The sequence below is a fragment of the Limulus polyphemus genome, unplaced genomic scaffold (assembly GCF_000517525.1).
Source record: "Limulus polyphemus unplaced genomic scaffold, Limulus_polyphemus-2.1.2 Scaffold957, whole genome shotgun sequence".
NCBI lineage: Eukaryota > Metazoa > Arthropoda > Merostomata > Xiphosura > Limulidae > Limulus > Limulus polyphemus.
In genome coordinates this window covers 352,990-362,329 of record NW_013666567.1, presented here as the reverse complement: position 1 = coordinate 362,329, position 9,340 = coordinate 352,990, and the positions used below count along the sequence as shown (strand labels likewise).

The window sequence follows — 9,340 nt, the reverse complement described above, 5'->3', positions numbered from 1 at the left end:
GAGTTCCATACCTGAGTTCTAGAGCAGCTACCAGTGCTCTCTAGTTGTTGGCTGTCGTCTGCTGACAACTGTCCAAGTATTTCCAGTGGTTGTCCCTTCAGGCTTGTTGCCGGGTACACTGCTTTGTCCTCCTCTGTCCATCCATTCATCTCTTTCAGGAGCTCACATTGTGCTCTATATGCTTCCCATGGTGCCTTCCCATCGAATTCCTGTGGCTTCCTTCATACTAGATCACTTCTATTGCTGACATTCATATCTGGGATGTGACTTCTAACAGGACTGAAGATTGTCTGCATTAGGGTTTAGCTGTGGGGTCTGGAAGGGGCTTCCCATTGTCTGGGGCTGATTAAGTCGATGGTTAATGTATCCGCCTTGTGTAAAAGATAATCCTTTAATGCATTTAATTCGCTTTGAAATTTACTAACGTTTTCCATTTGTACTTCTTGCCACTGTTGTTGACTTTCCCGTAGTTGCTTCTGAATTCCCTGCAACTGTTGGACACTTTCTTCCTGTTTCCTTTCTTGTTCCAGTTGCCACTGCTGTAATCTCTCTTCTTGTTTCTTTTCTCTTCCTCCAACAACTGCTGTAATCTCTCTTGTTTATTGTGCTGTTCGAGCTGCCATTGTTGCAGGTTTTCTTGCAACTGTTGTTGTCTCTCTTCTTGTTTCTTTTCTTGTTTATTTTCTCATTCTTCTTGTTTCTTTTGTTGTTCTTGTATTGCTGCTATCAAATCTGCTAAGCTGTAGTTTGATTTGCCACTTACGTCTCTGTTCGTTAGTTAATTTCCCGTATAATTTCTTTCCGATGAAACGGAAGTCCTTTCTTAAATAAAGCTAGTTTATTCTTTCTCAATACAACTTTGAAATTCACTTAATTTCCACCGTTACGCTATAACTTAAACAAACGCTATAATTCACAATGAACTACTCACGCGCTCGACCCAACTGTCCGTATCTATCTCTGTCTGCAATTCAACTCATTACCTTGTTGCCGTCAGTTCTTGGCGGTTTTATATGCAAGAATACCGTACATCTAGTAACCTCTCGAGGCTTCAAGAAGGGACATGAGTTTTCTAGAAGCGTATGACGTGTTACTAGCGTCACGTAAACTCCGCTGTCGTAACAATATTATTACCGGATTCAGTGCACAGGAATCACTGTTGAACATATAAAAGTTTCAAGACAATAAAACCATCGCAGGCCTGTACTATCGATGAAACATAACCCTACTTTTTTATACTAATGATAGTAATGCATTAAATAATTTTATTTGATTAAATAATGCACCAAAGAACATAGAATAATAATATTATAAATTTTGAATGCAAGAAACTAACATCTTGTGTTATGCGCAGCAAAGGATACCCGTAGCGATAGGGATATATGATAGAAACTCAGAAACAAAGTACAGCACTGAACTGACTAATTCACTCACTGATTCACTAACTAACTAACTAATTTACTGTCTGATTATACAATATTCGTTTTTATCTATCTCTCTATAAAATTCTAGACGTCACATAGACATCACGTAAAATCAATAAATTTCTAGGCATCGCACATTATCAAATCGTCATGCCAAAACTTCCTCTGGCAAACAGTACAAAACCTCTAAACCAAAAACATAGCTCATAACAGTATAAATCAAATTCACCTCATTCTGTTTCAAACACCTAACGACATGAAATTAACTTGAAGTGCATCCTCTATCATCGATGTTATTGTGTTGATAAGTTATATTAATAGCTTGAAACAGCGTTAATGAGCTTATCCTGCAGTTGTATATTACAATAATAAACTAAACAAAAAATAACTGAGTAATTAATTCGTAGAGGCCCTTTATATTGCATAAAGGGACTTTATTAATTCTTAAATTAAATAATAGGTTGAATAATCGCCAAATTTTCTATATTTTTATTAAAAGAAGGATAACGTTTCGAGCTAGCGCTCTTCATCATCCTTCTTTTAATAAAAATATAAAAAAAACTTGGCGATTGTTCAACCTGTTATTTAATTTTGTTATTTTCGTCGCCTATGCGGTTTAACTATATTTTGTCACTCGATTAATACGCATCAAGGTGAAATACAAAACAAAACTTTAATCATGGTACTGATATTTCACCTTCTTAAATAAATCATTCAGACGAATGAAAGAATGGATAAGTTCAATGATTGAAGGTAGCACGAAGTAAGCAAAATATTTTTAAACAAAAGTTTTTTTTATTACAATAATTATGTGTACTTTCGTGAGGACTCGGTACTTACTGCGTAGTTCAGTTGAAGGTGTTCGTAACTCCCTCTACTGAGTAAAATCTATTTTTGAGAGTGCTGCAGTAAAGCCTAAACTGCAATGTATGGTTGCTAACACTAACAGCGAAGAGTTAAAGGCATTAGATCGTTTGTCTTCTCTGCTGTACTGGAAGAGTAAAAAACAGAAACACAAACCTAGGCTCAGACCTAAAGGTAAGCAACTGTTTATAGGTTTGTTTTTGCACCGAAGATTGTAGATACGTTTTTTTTGGAGGCCTTGAACTTTGAAGGTTTCCACTGGTTTCCCACCGCTTTGAGATACGTCAGGACTTACTCGGAAATCATTTCATACGGAAAACTTGTAATATTTATGTATAATTTACGTGGAATACCGTAATGATTTGCAGTAGTTTACGATAACAGATTTGTTTTTCAAGTTTTAGTAAACGAAATTTAATAATGTTAAATTCAGCGGATACAAATTAAGATCTGAAATTTATGATAAGGATTCTAAAAAAATAAGAAACAATATTATTCCAAAAAACATGTTTATTCTAATTACAATATCCATACAGTAACAACCTGATTTTGAGTATCGTAATTACGAAATGGTTAATGATAATCCAGCACAAGGGATTCCAAATGTTCTTGTCATAAGGATCCCCAGAACATCCCATATCTTGACTGAGCCCTTTCCCCCATCCAATGAACCTATAGATATTGAGTACCTTAACAATAACATTATTTTGTATATTTGTAACGTGGTCTCCGGGAGTACGTGGACCCCCAGTTTTGGAACCTCTTATCTAGTATGAAGAAGAAACTGCAACAGGAACATTAAAAAAATCACGGATTTTTTATTTTACTTACAAATATATTTTGTGCACTCTTAAGAACAACTGAGTTTTTTTACAACATTATGAGACAGGGGTAAATTATGTTTGTTTGTTGAATTCCGTGTAAAGCTATTTAAGGGTTAACATCGCTAGCCGTCCCCAAACTAGAAGTGATAGAGTAGAGGGTACTTTAGGCTACCCCTTACCAACAAATAGTGGAATTAGATCGTCACATTATATAGCCATAAGGGGGGAGGGACATGCTTGGTGATGGGATTTGAACCTACCCCTCGCAAGTTGTGATTCGAGTGCTCTAACCACCAAGCCATGCCAGACCAGCGTAAAATAATGATCTAACACTTGTTTGTTTGGTTCAAACGTAATTCTGTCTTTTTAAGAGTGCGGTTGAATAATGTTTACCAACAATTTATTAACACTTTGAAGAGACTGCTCAGAAATCGATACTTAATAATTGCCTGTATGATAGACTACTGTGTTCTTTTTTTTTCTACAACAGGTTAATAACAAACAACGAAAAAATAAATAAATGTTGGGTTAAACAAAATACTTTCATGGTGTGTGTGTGTTGTCCAGATTTCATTAATTATAGCTTTTGTATTTATATAAAACACGTCTATATGTAAACATTATTTTCATAAAAGCAACGGCAGAACGGAACCAACATAAAACTAAGAACAAAAGTAAACTGTGGCGAACGAATCACATCACCCACTCCTCATTCACCAAGTTTTCCTGAGGTAATTTTAGTCAGGCAATATATGTTGTTGTTATTTAAGAATCACATGCACAGTTGTTAACAAACATCAATATCTCATTCGTGATTTTGGGCGTTACAAAATAATTTAAGATATGGGAAATATTATTCCATTAAAACAATACTGATTAACTGACAGCATTGTTGATCTGCTGGTTATTCTATTTGCTTTTAACAACTTGCATCTGGAAGAAAATGTTCGATTAATGTTCCGATTAATTTGTTTCAAAAAAGACACCAAATGATTTACAAATGTTTTGGCTTCGCTAAAACATTATTTTTATTTTGGAAGAGACATCAAGCAGGCAGACCTGATCACCCGCTTTTGAAATTTAATGTCGTTTTATTCTTTCAAAGTGCGGGTCTTTTCTCTTTTTTTTTGTCCATACTTTCAAGAAAACATGTCACTGATTACAGTCTCCGAATAAGTTTGGTTTGAATTTTGCGCAAAGCTACACCAGGTTGTCTGCGCTAGCCGTCCCTAATTTAGCGGTGAAAGACTATAGGGAAGGCAGCTACTCATCACCACCCACCGCCAACTCTTGGGCTACTATTTTACCAACGAATAGTGAGATTGATCGTCACATTATAAAAATGGCTGAAAAAACGAGCAAGTTTGGTGGCACGAGGATTCGAATCCGCGACCCGGAGATTGCGAGTCGAGTGCCCTAACCACCTTGCCATTTCGCGCAAAGCTAGACGAGGGCTATCTGCGCAATTTAAAGGCTAATAATTCTTAACTCTCAGGTTTATGACTTGTTTTTATACAATTTAATGCGGAAGGGGTCCACATATCGCATCACATTTAATATCATGTTTTCCTACTATAAAACTAAGCCCCACCCTGTGGTTCAGCGGTAAATCATAGAACTTATAACGTTATAAATTGAGTTTCGATACCTGCGATAGGCAGAGCTCAGATGGCCCAGTATGTAGCTTTGCGCTTAACAACAAAAAATAAAGAAATAAAAGGATGACTTAACCCATTTTCTAGGCAAAATATTTAATGAATACCAGCAGTAATTATTTTGATTAATAACAATATTTTTGTTTAATTTTTTAGACTAATTTATTATCAGGAATCCTGTAATCGGCAAAGTCATGATCCCTCAAGAAATTTGATGCACAAATAGTTTAGAAAAAAATGTGTTTAAAAAGCCCGTGGGGTCCACATGAGTTCCACCTGTAATTATGAGGTTAAACTTAGCTAAACACGGTGAAAGTGTATACTTGTGGATTGCGTCATCATATTTTCTTTTGGGTTTATTCTGTTAGCAGGGACTGTTTTCGAGTAGTATTAGTATTTTCTGGCGAGATATTTTGTCATAAGGATTGTATTAGGATCACTGAGTTAAATGATATTCAACTCCGTAATTACAGATGTAATAGCAACAACATATCGTTACCACTGAATCATTACAGGTGTCTGTATGTCAGGATAGAATAGCATGACATGCGAGATTACGATTGCTAAAAGTACGTTGTTGATGGTGAAGTAGGTTGCTAATTTAGGTCGTTATTTTATCTTACAGTATTAATAGACCAATATTTATGAGGGTAGAAAAATGGGAGTTATAAGGGTAGACAGATAAGCAAAGCTATAGATGAGAACTGAAAAATTAGGACAAGAGAAAAATACCAAGAGAGTGGGAGGGGAAGTTTAATAATTGTATTTAGTTCTGAGGCAAATAAATCTAGGAAAAAACAAACCACCAAACTTTATACGGGCAGATATTTGTGAGCAACAGCGAGATGGCTAAAGAAAAATAAAAAGGAATAACGGAGTATCCAATAGCGATTGTGGTAAGAGGTAAACGTTACATGTAATTATAACTATTGTTACAGATAAATGAGACAATGCTAAGGAAGTAATAGGTACACAGAAAAAGGTGTAGAAGAGCAGCAGGACTTTCAAAAGTAAAACAAGTAGACTAGAACATTTTGAAAATTCAACAACGCAAAATACAGAAATAGAAATGGTTGGCGTTAAACCTGTTATAAACAACAAAAATAAAAACAGCAAAATGGTGCGACGAGGGTTAAGTGAGAGAAATTAGGAACAGTTAATATGACAGTGAAATAAATGGAAATAAAACAAGAAATTGATAACACTAATAAAACAAAGGATAAAATAAGTGGATTTGACCGTCACTCTTATAATATATATCCACTTCCCCTAAGCACCGAGCCCAATTTTGTTTATTTATTTATTTTTGCGGTAACGAAGTGTATACCAAGAAATCTCAAATCCATAGGCCGGGACGCTAACATTCGGCCCACGTGAAAGAAGAGACATAAAAAATTGTATGAAAAAATAGCTAAAACAGTCGGAAAGACACGAGAATAAAAACGAGTAGATCCATAAAACTGAATACACTATGATAAAAAGGGGGAAGTGAGAGTAAAAATAAAAGGCAAAAAAAATCAGAAAAAAATAATAAGAGTAAGTTTGTTGAATCTACGCGAAAAGTGAACTACTCAAATAGTCTATACACAGAAAATGATAAAAGCTCAAAGTGAACAACAAATACTATTATTTCGTGGTTTTTGTTTCGGATATTCGCGTAAAACTACACGAGGGCTACCTGCGCTAGCAATCCCTAATTTTGAACTAATAAATTATAGGGAAGGCAGCTACTCGATAGCACTAACTGTCAACTCTTGAGCTACTCTAATCGGATAGTGGGATTTGCCCGTCACTTTTATAACGCACATATTGCACTAAAGTGCGGGCTCGTTTTTGCGTCGACGCGCAAGCCAGTAGGCAATGCCCAGTCCAAATCAGTAACTAAACCACCAATTTTGGAGCTACTGTATAATTTGCATGAAATATGGTTGAACCATGAACCATAATGGTTCACAATAAGGATTGTCCAGGAATTTCACAAAAATTATAATAGAACATACGGGCTAAGGCTTTTAAATTTTGAGAATAGCAAAAAAAAGTTGATTTTCCGATTGTTAGACAATATATAAAAGTCATCCATGTTTTCATATTAGTATTATTATTCGTATTATTCTTGTTTCACAAGGCTACAGAAAAAACGGCTATGAATATTGTATTAAAACCTAAGCAAACCTACTAAAAATCTCCTGTGCAGGTCATAGGACTATTTTTATGTTGATTCTTGAAAGATAAGTTGAGATTTTATCAGTTTTTTTCATCGCTACTGGCCAAGTTTCTTTCCGAAGCCATTCAAGCACCGAAACCTACAGCAAAAATAGCTAGGTATACTATGCCAAAATCTATGCACAGCTACTAAGCAATCTCTTGCGAATGTTGTAGGGCTATTTTTAAATTGATTCTTGAAAGTAGATATTTCCACCGTCTAAAACGTTCTTCTAAGTTTTTATTTATTACCAACATAAGCTCTTCAAAGCCATTCGAGTGTCGCAGAAATGTACTACCATATAAAATAGTCGGAAATGCTTCGTATTATCATATTAGTCGGCAACACTTCGTTATATTAAAGTAAACAATGTATATTTATAACAGTGTCTCCGGCCTTATTATTATTATTTATTGTAGTTTTATAAGCCACTACAGAAGAAACGGCTACAAATATTTTATTGAAACCTGGACAACAGTAATGAATGCAGTATTGAGTATGTCATAGGGTAGTTTTAAAATTAATTCAAGCACCCTCGTTTTTTCGCCCTTAAAAATTTCTCTGCCATAGAAAAAATCCGGTGTTTCACTAACACTCATTAATTGGATAATAATTTGTGCATCAATTGGAAATTGCCACGTTAATGATTCACATTTCTCGAGTTCGCTGTTGTACTTTCTCTGTGCGTGGTTTTTGTGACTATTTCAAGGAGTTTTCTAACAGTAGACAATTAATTACCATAGTAGATTTCTTTACTCTTGTGAGTGGTGATTTATTCTACTGATTTTCGTACTAAACTGAAATTGTGAGTGCATATTTTAGTATAATTCATATTCTTATTTTATGAGTCTACAGCAAAATCGCCTAGGGATTTTGCGAATTTCCATGACCTATTTAAAATAAGTTGTATTTTTACTAAAATTGATAAGTACTGTAGACATGGAGCCAAAATAGGGACTTGTAGCTTGAGAGAATAATGTTGACACTATTTACAGCCTAGTTTTTTTACTCTTTTTTTTAAATCCCTAGCTGTAGGCTTAAAAATATAACCTTTGCATTTTGATTCAACTTGTTTCTGTATTTTTTTGACCATCCCTATTCCCCTTTTTAAATTAATAATTTTTAATTATCTTATTGGCAATATAAACCACAAGGTAACAATTTTTGCCGTGTAACTTACAGAATATTTTCGAATGAGAATTTCCCTATGTCGATTGATTATTTCATGCCCCCTAGTAGCACAGTGGTAAGTTTGCGAGCTTATAACGCTAGAAACCGGGTTTCGATACCCGCGGTTGGCACAGCAAAGATAGCCTATTGTGTAGCTTTGTATTTAACTACAAACAAACAAATGATTATTTCAGATATTTTTCAAAATTTAAAACAATAATCCAAAATATTTCGTATACTCTAAAAGTAATATTCTTTAAAGGTATACTGATGGCAAGTGAACATACGTATTAGGAAAACAATTATGCTGTAATTATACACTGCTTGGTGCTTTAATTAATTCGCTGTTTGATAAGAACGTAGTACGTTTCCCTGTCGTTGAAGACGATAGCAGTAGCCTTAGTATCCAGGAAATGCTGCATTGATCTAGTGAAATTGGCTACATTTAATAACGAACTTGCTTTATATTGTTTTCCCATTGTTAGTTTCGTAACCTGTGTAAAATGTCGTATCATAAGAATCGTATCTGGGAACGCAATGTTCTTGTACTGTGCAGAATGTATGAAATATTTGACTGCCTATTTTACTTGGTTTGGATTTCTAGGTTTTTGTGGTAGTACAAATTTTGTACATTCGTGCATGTAAATATGGTTCAGCTCACAAAATTGCGGACAATTCTTAGTAAAGTAAGTATTGAAACATTATACTTATATAGAATAATGCCTAGAAAATTAACAGTTTTGCTTATGGTTAGTTATATGTTTAGCTGATTACTTGCAGCAACTTGAAAATAAGTGTAAAATAACGTATTTCAATCTTAGATGCTCAGTGTAATCATAGAAATCTACTGAATTGGGGAAGAACGAGGCGAATCAGCTTATTAAACCGACAAAAACCATGAGTAGAATCAATAATTTTAAGAACCATATATACAGGGGATTAGTGGAATAACTTTTATGAACATAAATAATCTCTGAACAATTAAGATATTAAGCCTTACAAAATAAAATCGTCAAAGTGAAATTATTTTTAAGGGAATGAATTAACTATGGTAACTGAAAGTGTCTAATTATTCACTTGCAAATTGTAGAGTCTATCTATTTAACTAAAACATAACATAAATATATACTTACTATCATCATGAAAATAAGAATAAGAGTTGTAGAGGTACTGAGAGAGAAAAAAGTGGGAGTACAGGTG

General features: G+C 34.5%; 1 protein-coding gene across 2 annotated transcripts in view; it reads left to right on the top strand.

The window, feature by feature from the left end:
* Positions 1-2,340: 2,340 nt before the first annotated feature.
* The window catches only part of LOC106461431, a 114,031-nt gene continuing 107,031 nt past the window's right edge, over positions 2,341-9,340 (top strand). For both annotated transcript variants that reach the window (XM_022388399.1, XM_022388400.1), the window contains exon 1: positions 2,341-2,462. The gene's annotated coding sequence lies outside the window, so the exon portion shown is untranslated. The remainder of the gene's footprint in view (positions 2,463-9,340) is intronic.